Source organism: Coenobita brevimanus, chromosome 17, assembly GCF_032717465.1.
Source record: "Coenobita brevimanus isolate Jiangsu-jjx chromosome 17, ASM3271746v2, whole genome shotgun sequence".
NCBI lineage: Eukaryota > Metazoa > Arthropoda > Malacostraca > Decapoda > Coenobitidae > Coenobita > Coenobita brevimanus.
In genome coordinates, this window is record NC_136970.1 from 20,978,483 (window position 1) to 20,991,959 (window position 13,477).

Sequence of the window (13,477 nt, forward strand, 5' to 3'; positions counted from 1 at the left end):
CATGGCTGTTTGTTTTGGTTATGGATTATGTTATGAGAAAGGTTGTAAGGAGAACAGGTGCAGGAATTAAATGGGAAAGAAAATAAGAAGCTGATGGATTTGGACTATGCTGATGATAGTGTACCGATTTGCGGAAGTATTTACGAGATGCAGAGGGTGCTTGATTGTCTGGTGGAGGAAGGAGAAAAAGTGGGATTGGTAATAAATTGTGGAAATACTGAAATTATTAATATGAACGTGGAGAACCAAATCGATTGTGTAATTGGGAATAATGTGGTGAAGAAAGTAGAAAACTTTAAATATCTGGGAACGATTGTATCATCTAATGGATCATTAAACAATGAAATTAAGGAGAGGATTAGACAGGCCTGGTGGGCTGTTGGAATGTTGAAATCTGTTTGGAATAATAATATGCTTTCGGTACATACTAAAGTGAAAATTTACAAGTCCATGGTTAGACCAATTTTGATTTATGGGCATGAGTCATGGTACAGTACAATTGCAACAGATCAGAAAGCATTAGGATTTGGGAATAAAATTCTGAGAAGGATTCTTGGGGTAAAATGGCAAGACAGAGTTACAAATGAAGGAGTAAGGGATATTACAAGAGTGGAACCATTAATGAATATGTGAAACTGTCTCGCTGGAAGTGGCAGGGGCACATATTCAGAAAAGAAGGCAGTTTAATACAGGATGTGCCAGAGTGGACTGCTAGAGGAAGAAGAGGTAGAGGTAGGCCGAGGGAAACCTAGTTGAGGACAATGAAAAGAGAAGCAGGAGAGGAGTGTTGGTGGAACCTGAAGGAGATAGCAAGAGACAAATATTGGTAGAGGGTGTTCATCGAGGCCCTATGCATCCCGTGGGGTGCCACAGGAAATGATTGATTGATTGATTGAAACTTTCACACGAAAAAGAGTAGGGACTGAATTTTGATTAGGAACACAAGAACAAATTTGTGTAGAAAGAAAATAATGATTCATTACTGCCGTGGCAGAAACAAATTGAGGATCTGAATTTTGTTTAAATATTTTTCCATGATTGTCTACAAGATCCACCACCGTGTCATTAAAACACCCCTCCTAATACCATCACACCACCCTGTCATAAGAACACCCCTGCTAATACTATCACACCACTCTGTCATAAAAACATCCCTGCAAATACCATCACACCAATCTGTCATAAAAACACCCCTGCTAGTACCATCACACAAACGTCATAAAACATCCCTGCTAATACCATCACACCAACATGTCATAAAAACATCCCTGCTAATATCATCACACCAACATGTCATAAAAACACCCCAGCTAATACCATCACACCAACATGTCATAAAAACATCCCTGCTAATACCATCACACCAACATGTCATAAAACATCCCTGCTAATACCATCATGTCAACATGTTATATAAACACCCCTGCCAATACCATCACACTAATATGTCATAAAAACATCCCTGCTAATACCATCACATTATTCTTGAACGAGACACCCCTGACATATTTTAATACACAGATAGTTAAGTACTTCGTCTCATACCTTCTATCCCTCGTAAATTCGTATACAATAACAACTCATTTAAGGTCAACGTCTTACATTATCAGGGCCAGGACGCTGACATTTACACACAGACGCCATAAATCCTAAGCAAAGTTGTTTACTTTCGTACCTGTTTATGATCTAGCTTGTTTACTACTGTACGTCACCACCGTGGTAACCGTATAGTTATATACCACAGTTCATATAATCACGTAATGCAGTTGGCCAGTGTCATGTGCGATGATTTGCCCGGCAACACATTTTGCCACCTCATCAATATCGTTTATATGGATAATATAAAGTATCGGTCCAAGAACTGAGCCTTGGGGAACACTGCTAATCACATTACGCCATATGGATTCCTTTCCGTTTATCACATCTCGCTGTTTTCGGTCTGAAAGCCAGTCTTGTAACCATTTCTGTGTATTTCCTTTTATTCCATGTGCTTCTGTTTTGTGCGTGACAGAAATAAATGGAGAGAAACAGTGAATGAATAAATGATGACGCAGCCCTGAGGGAATATTCTCCCACATTTGGTCTGATCAGCTAGTCAGGTCAGGTGCAGGTAAGGGAATGGGTCTATTATGATGTGGCAGGGGTAAACCAGCTCTGCTGTCGGGCTCTGCTGGGGATGTCACTGATTGCACTGCGCAGTTGACCCTTGTGCGGTGTGATGCGGTGAGGATCTGTCCTTTCTCCCCTTTGGGGCTAAGATGCAAATGAATGTGTTTGAATGGATGAGTAAATGGGGAGTGTGTCGTCCTGTCTCGGTTACCTCCCATTCCTTGGGGGAAGCAGCCTAGGTAAATAGATAGATAGATAGCTTCTATTTTGCACATGAGACGTTTGTGAGGGACAGTGCCAAATGCTTTCTGAAAGTCGAGGTAAATTATATCTACTGCTCTTGAGTCATCATATGATTTGTAAACTTCATGGAAGAAGTCGGGTAAGATAGATAACCATGAAAGATAATGTCTGAATCCATGCTGCGAGTCTTTAACTATATTAATTTCTTATAGATAATTAACTATTTTATCTCTAATGATTATTTCCATTAGCTTGCACACTATTGATGTTAAGCTAATTGGTCTGTAATTTCCTGGGTGTGACTTATTTTCTTTTTTGATAATTGTGTTACATTTGCTAGTTTCCATTCACATGGAACTTTCCCAGTACTTAACAGTTTATTGAATAAGTCAGAGAGTGGCAGCAGTAACTCATTTTTTGCTTCTTCGAGAATTCTCGGTGATATTTTATCAGGGCCAGGAGTTTTGTTTATGTTCGTACTATTTGTGACAGAAAGGATGTCACTATTATGGATTGCATAGTTACTAAGGACTGTGCTATTTGCTTAGTTTGTGGATAACAGTAGGTTTCTTGTGGTGTTTTCTACTGTAAAAACAGACGCAAAGTAATCGTTAAGAATGTTCGCCATTTCGACCTCATTTTCTGTGTGTTTGCAATTGTTCGTTTCTGGAGGGCCTATTGATGGAGTCATAACGTTTTTCTTTTTAATGTAAATGTAAAATTCTTTAGGATTTGATTTGCACGTATTAGCAATACGAATCTCCAGTGCTCTTTTACTTTGTTTATTAAGTCTTTTTGATATGCGGCGTAGTTATTTGTACTGTAATTTATCATCATTATTTTGTGTAGTTTTATATTTATGGTATGCCTGTTTTTTAACTTTTAAATTACAATTAATTTCACTGGACCGCCACTTTGGTTTGCAATTACCAGCTGGATGCTTGTTATGTAGGGGCACACATGACTTTACTGCTTCATTAAATTTTTTGGTGAATGTTTCCCATGCTTGGTTTATGCCATCGGTTTCAGACATTTGATTCCAATCTGTAGTTGCAAGTAGCGCTCTGAGCATGGTGAAATAAGCTCTGTGATAATCTGGGACCTTTTCTTTGCTCTCTGCTTCTTTTATTTTTCAGTAGTGATATTAAACTGTATAATTCGATGATCACTGGAAATAAACTCAGGTCCGATTTCAATGTTGTTGATTAGGTTATCATTTGTCGTTCAGATGATGTCTAGGATATTGTTTCCTCTCGCTGGGTATTCTACGTGTTGGGAAATGGCGCTTTCTTGAAGATTCATATAAAACTCTTGTCCTGAGTGTGCAGTTAGCGGTTTCCCCGCACTTTGTTACCGGTAGATTAAAGTCTCCAAAAATAACACTATCCTCTTCAAAACAAATTTCTGCAATTTGATCATAAAGTGCTTCATCTGTATCAGCTGACTGTGCTGGAGGACGACAGACGAAATATATATTTATTTTGTTGGATTTAATATTCAGCTGAACGTAACTAGCATCTATGTTGGTAATACTGGGTCTGAGTAGCGCAAGGGGGTGGAGACTAGATTTCACGTACAGTAAAACACCGCCACCAGCTCGGTGTGGTCGCTCACAGCTGAAAATATTGTACCCTGTTAATGAATATTCCACTAAAAAGTCACGGTCAGATGTGTTAATCCAGGACTCTGTGATGCCAACAATGTCATAATTTTCTAGGCAGGGGAAGGCTATCAAAAAAGTCAAAGGAAAAAAAAAAGTCTTATTGACTCATCGATCCCCTCGAGGACAATTGTTGTAGAGTTATAGGGATGGGTATAATTATATCTATTATGCAAGTCTAAGGTAAGGAGAGGAAAGAAGGGAAAGGAGGGCAAAGAACATTTACTACTGGGAGATGATGGAACAATTTAGCAAGAAGAGGAAAGTGAAGGCTGGATGGATTAAGAGTGACGAGGAGGTGAGTGAGAAGATTGGGACAAAGGAGAGTGTATTAGAAATTAAGAAATGGGATGTAACACAGGGCAGCAGTGAAAGGTAAAAGGAGAGGTTGGCCGAAAAGTTCAGTCAGAGATGCGCCCAGCGTTGGACTCACCACTACGCGATCAGCACAAAGGCAGCAGGCTTTGAGGAGGAATAGTGAAGGTGTGGGATAAACAGGATAGGAATAATAAGGCAAGAAGGCAAAGAAAACGAGAGGTGGGTGTCAAAGAGAGGGGACAGCGAAGCACTCTTCCTGCTCACTCTAATTCTGTCACTCCTCATCACACCAACTCACTAGCTGGTCGTCAGTGATATTCAGTTGCCAACTTTCCCATGACCCCGATCACTTCCAGGACCCTGGCCGTTTTTACTGCCAGTTATCATAAAAAATGACTCAGGAACTTCTTTAATTAGCAGACTTCGAGGGTGAATTTTCGAGTCAATGGCCTGAGCTCATGAAAGTAATGGCAAAAATGTTTGGGGAAAATGAAAGATGCTAATTTTTAACTCTCCACTATCTCTCAGGATAGCCCTGCTGGAAGTTATGCAGATGGGTTTAAAATTAACAAATAATAATGGCCTCTGAATTAAAAAAACAACAAAATTTTACCAAAGAATGTTTTCCGAAGCTTAAGACTAAAACTGAGATCCATAGGTGTTGCTTTTGCTGCAGCAGGTGAATATATGGTAATTATAATGATGGAGGGAAGGTGGGGGGAAGGGAGGGGGGATGCGGTAGGGCGGTGGTGGTTGGGGAAAGAGAAGAGCAGGGCAGGATAGGGAAGAGGAGAAAACTGAGAGTCGGTGATGAATAGGTAAGAATAACACAGTATGTTCGATGGAGACTGATATAGGGAAGAGGAGAGAAAACTGACAGTCGGTGATGAGTATGTAAGAGAAGCACAGTATGTTCAATGGAGACTGATGGAATGAAACTTCTTGGGACAAAATAATGGGTAAGAAAAACACTTAGAAATGAGAAAAAGAGAATGACAGAAGCGATAGAGGTAAGAATAATGAAGTAATGATAAAATGTATGAGGCACAAACATAAAATGTGAGGCAGATGGTGTGAGAGGAAGGAGGACAGCGATGACGGGTAAAAATTTTCGTTCTAAACCAGTGCTCTTTACTGACCTTTAGCATTTCTTTCCCTTACAAATTTGGACATTCTCTCTCTCTCTCTCTCTCTCTCTCTCTCTCTCCGTTAACCGAATAAAGAGCAGTCAGCTTTATCCCTGATCCTCCCCTCTCAGTCCGTGCCTGCAGGACACAGATACTTGTGTACTCCACCCAGCCCTGCTTAGATCACAGCCACTCTCACAGTCTCATTTTCTCACTCTTTTTCTCCTACACAAACCGGTCCCTCACGCTTACATTCTCACTCACTCACTCGTTCTCCCAAACCAACCTCTCCCTCACTCTCACATTCTCACTCACTCAGTCATGCTTTCTCCCACACAAGCCTGGTTCTTACTTTCATATTTCTACTCCCTTTCTCTCTATCTCCCACACAAACCTGTCCCACACTCTCACATTCTCACTCACTTGCTCTCTTTCTTCCACAAAAACATGTCCCTTACTCTCACACTCACTCAATCTCTTCCTCCCACACAAACCTGCTCCTCACTCAGTCTCTCTCACACAAACCTGTCCCTCACTCTCACACTCAGTCACCCAATCTCTTTCTCTCACACAAACATGTCTTCTGCAGCCGTGGCCGTACAGTACAGTGCAGCTTGATTATTACACAGGTTAATTTTCACTCAATATGGCCCACTGACCAAACAATAACTTGGCAAACGGCGCACTTGTGATAACAGATGTCTGTCCTAAGCGGCCAAGTAAATGGCGTAGAAGCGTTGTGGTCTTATATAGGTGTGTCTTTAATGTGATTTCTTCCAGCAAGAATATTCATTAACATCGGAACGAAATCTGTAATAAGTAAGTATGCGTTGCGAGAGTGACTATCAGATGCATTTCGTTTGCCTTGTTTGCATCGTTAGTGAGGTGAAATCTATTAATCAAAGGTTTTGAAGGAGCTATGTAAGAAATTGTTGTCCATTTGTTTCGGACACTTTTTGTTATCTACATTTTTGCTACTCTGTTTCCTGTTTCTGGACCTTATCTATTGTTTTCAGAGCAACAATAATGGGGTTCGAATGATGATGGCGGTGACGATCATGATGATGTGTGTTAGTAAGGATCACTCGAGTCTTCACAATTCAACGAAGATTTTTTGTTTTAATAAAAAAGGAATGTGCTCGTTCTCATATCCTTTACGTCATTCAGCGGATGTACTGCAGTCATTATTACCTTCGCGTAACTGATAAGTGAAAAGAGAAATTAAAAGCAACAAATATAGATATGGAAATTCAGTCACAAGTAAGCCGAGTCCAAATCCAAACTGAGACACACGGTTGCAAATGTTTATTACTTATCCCAGATTTCTTTTCTTGCAATAGTTTCTTGCAAATGCCAGGAACTGACACTCTGGTTCAGCTGCCAGTCCATAAAAAAACATAAATCATACCATGGCTAACCAAAAAATCTCGATTCCTTGAGATGAATGACGTCATTTAATCAACGTTTAATAGAAATAGATGGATGGAGGAATGAAAAAAAAAAAATCCATAAATAAAGAAAAAAAACAGGTTATCAGAGTGAGATATATGTGAATTTTTTATGGATAACAATAGAAAATAAAAACTACCAATCAAAGAGCGTGACAGAAATTAAACCTTCCATCAGTGTGACAGCAGCAGGGACATGTGGGTTATTTACGACTCTAATTATACTGCAGTTCTACTCCTTCACCCCCAACCCGTCCGTCTCACTATTTACGCAGTTTGAGGGAGAAAGGTCGTTACTGATGGGGGCAGATATACCAAAGTTGTTGGCTGTTTCATGTAACCAACCCTTCACAGAATAATCAGACAACGTCAAGACTGAGAGGCAGATGTGATATAAATTACTTCAAAACATATTCTTCTCAGAAAAAGTGTTTACACAAGTACTCCGTAATCCTCTACTAACGTAAAGAAAAAATAACTGCCTACGTTACATCACTAAGAGGTCAGATAACAGGTAACGTCCAGACATGATGAGGAAGTGGGTCAACAAGTAAAAATATTAACTGATGCTACTAATAAAGCAGCCAAAGTATATAGATAGATAGACTAATAATAAACCTGTGTCATCTGGGAATTGCCTATTTGAGTGGTCGTCGTTGTCTACAAGGTACCGTAAGTAACAGCAGAGGGGCACGTACACAGAGGAATTATATTACTGGGTTCCTTTTCATCTGGACCTGGTAGTACAAGCCCTGTGTCATCCAGTTTCTGTTTTGTTAAGTTGTCGTCGCTCTCAACAAGATAACGTAATTTAACACAGAAACAGGGGAAATACCGGCACTGTTGAGGAAGTGGCGGGAGGGGGGGGGGGGCGCTGTTTGCCACCACCTTACGCTGGCATCCTCGCCACTTTAACGCGTACACTTCTATATTCAGTTTTATTCATTCTCAGTAACAACAAACTATTTTACTTACCAGAGAGAAACGCTGGGCATTCAAAATGTTAATAATAATCACTGCCATACTTCCACTGCAGTGGTGCAATTTAGGTATTATGTTGTGAGTAGGTCCTGACGATTTTATTCACACACACACACACACACACACACACACACACACACACACACACACACACACACACACACACACACACACACACACACTTCTGTTTTCCCTTTTCTCTCAGTCCCTCTATCTCTTTTTTCTTACACTCAGCCCCACCTCTCTCTCTCTCTCTCTCTCTCTCTCTCTCTCTCTCTCTCTCCATTCACACAGTAAACCGCAGTGAACGTCAGATCCCACAACATATACTCGTACATGTTCCAACACCCACACTAACATCCTTGCTCTCTGACGTTCAGTTCTTCCTGTACCTACTCTCTTACTCCTTCACTCTCTCTCACTTTTCGCAAAGTCTTTAACATCTCACACTCTTTTTCTGGTTTCAGTCCCTCTCCATTCCCTTCTTGTCCTCTCACTTTGCCGACGCTTACTCTGTCACTAAGGAAGTATATTGTATGTTGCTCATTTTTTCTCATAATGTGCTTGCTACAAGATAAACAAAAATGTATCTGAGTAAACTATAATAAAGTGACAGTAATAAAAACGTTTTTCATTGATACAGAATTATACTTACGGCCCAACAAAATCACTATCCGAGATTAAATGACAGTAAGAGGTACACATGAAATAGAAACAAGATGGCTTACTGACCTGTAATGAGCCTATCTGTTGGTCTAAACCAGAGATCCAGCCTAGTCCTACATACGTAACCACAGGAAATCTCTCTCTCTCTCTCTCTCTCAGCAACAAATACCCATGTTAATTCTTCCATGTATGCAAATACTTGTTCATGACTCAGCTGCGTCATATTTATTCATACAGTCTGGATGTGCTCAGTTGCAGCTGATCAAAGATGGCCACAAACGGATGCCGGCCTCCTGTGTCAGTCCATCTGCCAATTGTCCTTTTTTTTTTTTCCATTCAGTCAAATGGACTATTTTTGCGCCTGCTAATCAACATTCGTCTACAAGTGTCTGTATTTTTGCATGTCTCTTGATGGGTATCAGTAAGTCTACGGTACAATACTGTCACGCAGCCAAAATATTTCTGTCTGTGTCTGTCACTCTATTTGTGAACACACAAACATACCATACATGTCAGGTGTTAAATGATATTACAGAAGTAAAAGGTATTAAGCACTGTACAGTATATTAATGCCTTGTGAATTTAATGTTTGCTAACACTTTCACCACACACAGGCACAGAAAATGTACCTTTTTTTGTTAAGCTACCATACGACAATCTGAGGGTAAATTAGGCTCTGGCTCACTCTTCTCAACATGCAAAACATGTGAGACTGTTGAGCAACTGTACATTAGAGACCAGCATGACTCTATTGCAAACTACTTACACTGTAGGGTAATTGTTTGTATGGTGATGTTGCAGTGGAATGTAACTGCGGTAAACCTGGATGTGTGTATGGCCTTTTAATGGCACCAGTAATCTGTAGAGGTCATTTATAAGTTCTGAGTACGAGTTTTCTCTTCACTCACTTGTGACCTTAAACGGGCACAACAACATTTGTACTTACCGCAATATTTAGGCTCCATGAATGTAATGGCCTTTAGACTGGATTCGAACTGCCCGCTATCCTTAACCCAAATAGCGCCAACCTGACGTCACTGTTCTTCCGCTATGATATCACCTGCCGCTTTCCCCTAGATTCTCTAAAATCCTAGTAAAACTAAGATATTAAAAACAGACGCGTGTACAATAACAATCGTATTCGATAACCCTCACTCTCACAGTAAATTCATGCTGCCAGATTAGCTAAGGAAGAAGTTGGCAAACGGAATTTCCCCACGTCTCATTCCTGTAGCAGGCTTCCCCTCCCCTTTGTTGATTACACGAAGCAGACCTGGGCAGGATCCTTCTCACACTCATACTTCCCATGGATCTGTAGGTTATTTTACCCTCCTAAAGAGGTTACTATTTACACGTATATTCCTCATAGACACATTAAATGTAGCCTGAAGTAGTCTTAGCATAAACTGAGAGGTGATTAGCAAGAGAAAGGAAGTGAGCTGCATGTTGGAAAAAAGCCTTTGTTCACCGTGGCAGTGCAACAGTACAGAATCATTCCTGTACGCTAGTTTATAACCACTGATCACATTCCAAGTGGTAAATGAATAGTAGTTAGAATCTTTACTCCTTCAAGGTCAAGTGGGAGGAAACTAGAAATTTAAGGGTAAATTACCTATTCTAAGTACAACTGTAGCTCATAAACTCTTCATTTCCTTCTATTACTTTTTCAAACACCATAGTGTGTACTCTTTGCTAATTTTGTAATTTGTACTTACTCATTACTGTTAACTTAGGATCACACATAATATTATTTTTCTTGCGTGAATCAAATAAATTCCAGGGCACAGGTGCTGGAGGAAGAAATACCTGGGTAACGGCCGACCATGACCTCGGTAGAGAGACCCTAGGAGATGTTACGGTGGAGACACCATGCCTTATAGTTACCTCGCCACACCTACCACTGAGGCCTTCCTCGTGCACTCCACTCACCCGGGTCTTGAAGATTCTTTGTATTTTTCAGTAGTGGTAATTCTAAGCAGGCAGGAGAATATGTGTTCTTATATGATTTATAACCTAGACTTTAATAAGATATAATTTAATTATCTGTTATATTACCGTTTTTCTCTTATGTATGCAATAAGGGGTGTCAAGGGTACGGGTTGTGCTTTTACTTGGTATACTGGTGGCAGCCGGCATAAAAGGGAAAACGACCTGTTAACCTCCACCCCCGTTGCAGCCAAAGTTGGGTTTTGCGGGTCACCAGGAATCAGGAGTTAGACTAACAGTATCTGAGAGGAGAAGGGAAGAGATCAATGAGCACTGAAAGGAGGGAGACAGAACCAGAAATAATTTCATTCCTGAGCAGGAATCAGAGTCAGGAAGGTTATGAAAATATTAGTTTAAGAAATACGTGGCAAAAAAAGAGGGAAAAAGGAGAGAACAGAGGAGGGAATGGTTTGCCAGACTTAGAGGCAATCCGTGGGATGACAAAATTTAGGAACGCACTGGAACATGGGAAAAGTAAATACTAAGAAAAACATAGAAATATTGCGCAGAAAGGAAATGGTTATTTAGAATAACAGGGAAAATATTATGAGTAAACAGGCATCTGAACCAAATACAAAAATTTGAGAAATGGAATGGCTGTGAGAAGGGAAAAAGAATGAGGAAGAGAAGACAAAAAATTCATTTATGTATAAGCCAAATGACCGAGATCCTGACATATATAAAGTACTGGAAAAAGTAAGACATGCAGCAGGAGGAGGAACAAGGGGAGACAAAGAGGAAAAGAAAACAATGAATGCAAATGAGATTTACGAAGTACTCAGAACAGGACGGGAGTTAGAGGAAGCTCGACCGTGAGCGCTGGTATCGGTAATACCTTTAACTATATTCAATTTCTTCCTTACTCTCCGTAGACCCTGACAGGACCCAGTAATGATGCAGAACTGATGTAGTAATAAGGATCAAGACAACACATCCAAATGAAGGTCACCAATAACTGGGTTATCATGAATGTTTGAAGGGGACAAAATAAGGATACATAGGAGATAAAAAGGAAGATTTAAAAAACTTATTTAATTATTAAAGAAAGAGATTTAAGGAACTCCTCCCTTCCTCCCTCCCTCACACTCTCTCTCTCTTATAAAACCTTACAGGATGATTAAAGGAAGAAATTTAAGAAACTCCTCCCCCCCTCTCTCTCTCTTTCACTTCCGCTCCATCATCCCTTCCTCATACATAGCCTCTGCCTTCACCCCTCACCCTTCTCTTTCTGGGAATCAAAACTTAAGTGAAACAGCCCACTTCTACCTCATTATTAATTAGTCCTAATTAGTTACCACCTTAATAATGCTTACTTTTCTTCTCCCCCCCTCTCTCTATCTCTCTCTCTCTCTCTTCATCATCATCAATTTTTCCTTGTCTATCGTAATGACTCAATTAAACTTCCATTAATACATGCTGATTATAATTCTTTTGTCTCATCCTCAGCTCCTCCTCTCTTATTGTCTCTCTTATTCCTCTGAATAGCGTTCGCTCCCTGATTTCAGTTCTGTTTCTCTCTGTCTTCACTTCTCTGCATCCCTCTTTAATCACTTCCATTCACTCTTCGTCTTACTGATTCTCCTTCATTTCTCACTTCTCTCTTAGTTGTCGCCGAGCTTTTCCAAAAGTGTGTTAAACTGTAGGGATTTTAAGAAGGAGAGAATGTTCGTTGTACTTGTCGTAGATGGCAGGAGAAAGATATAGATGAGTCTGGGGTTTGAGTGCAGTTTTATTCTCCAGAGGAAGTATCTTCACAAGAGCAGTACTGAGGCGAGAGCTATTTACAGTATGCATGCTAACTTGGTGAGCTCGCCTTGTCCCTTTCCCACCGTGCCTTTTCTCTCTTCTAACCCCTTCTGCCCTGTCTCTCCCATTTCCCCTGTATATGACTGGTTGTGTCACGTGTAAGGGCAAGCGTGTGTGGAACTTTCCAAGCCTGGGGAGTTTCCCATCAGGCGTCACATTGTGCTGTGTGTTAAATTCCTAACTAGAGAACGCAACGTTATTTCCTTTAGCCCTCTCGCTTAGGCACGACTTTCTTCTAACCTCTATATTACATATATACGTTACTAGCTGTTATGTAATATGTTATGATGTTTTAGTGTCCTGACATCTCTCTCTCTCTCTCTCTCTCTCTCTCTCTCTCCCTCTCTCTCTCTCTCTCCGTAGCTCTAGGGGTCCAGTCTAGACGAACACTGGCGCCTCTTCTCATTCCTTCGGCATTCCCCCTCCCTACACACACACACACACACACACACACACACACACACACACACACACACACACACTGCACCTGCACCAGCTTTCAGCACACAGACACACTCACCCATCTGCCTTCATTCCTTTCCGTTCAATACACTTAACACACGCACACCAGCACCTGACAACAGGCTTAACAACTGCTGACTCTGCAAACCCTCCCCCACTCCTGTCCTAATCTACCCTGGTTATAAACAACACAGTCCACACCATTTCAAAATGCCTGTTGCTATTTACTTTATCCTGTACGTCTTTCTGCCATCTCCCTCGCTATTTTCGACATAATTTCCAAATCTCCTTTCCTCACTCTTTCCTTTCCCTCGCCCCGATATTTCCTTCACACTTGCACTCTTAATACCTTCCTTTCCATCCCAATATTCTAACCCTCCAGCTTTTCCAAACGATATAGGAAAACCAATGCTGAAAACGTTAAAAAAGCAACACACGAATAACAGCAGCTCTTTTACTTCCCGCAAAAAAAGCAACCTTCCATTCTCCTTCCACCTATCGTCTTTCTGGCATTCCCCCTTCCTTCCCATCATCCCTCACTCTTCCCCTTCCCATCGTGCTGCAACTGCAACGTTTATCAACAACTTTTCGTATTTTTCTGCATTAATGGAATTGCCGGGAAACAATACGCTAATTTGCCCATGGCTGGTATACACCACATCAGTTTATGT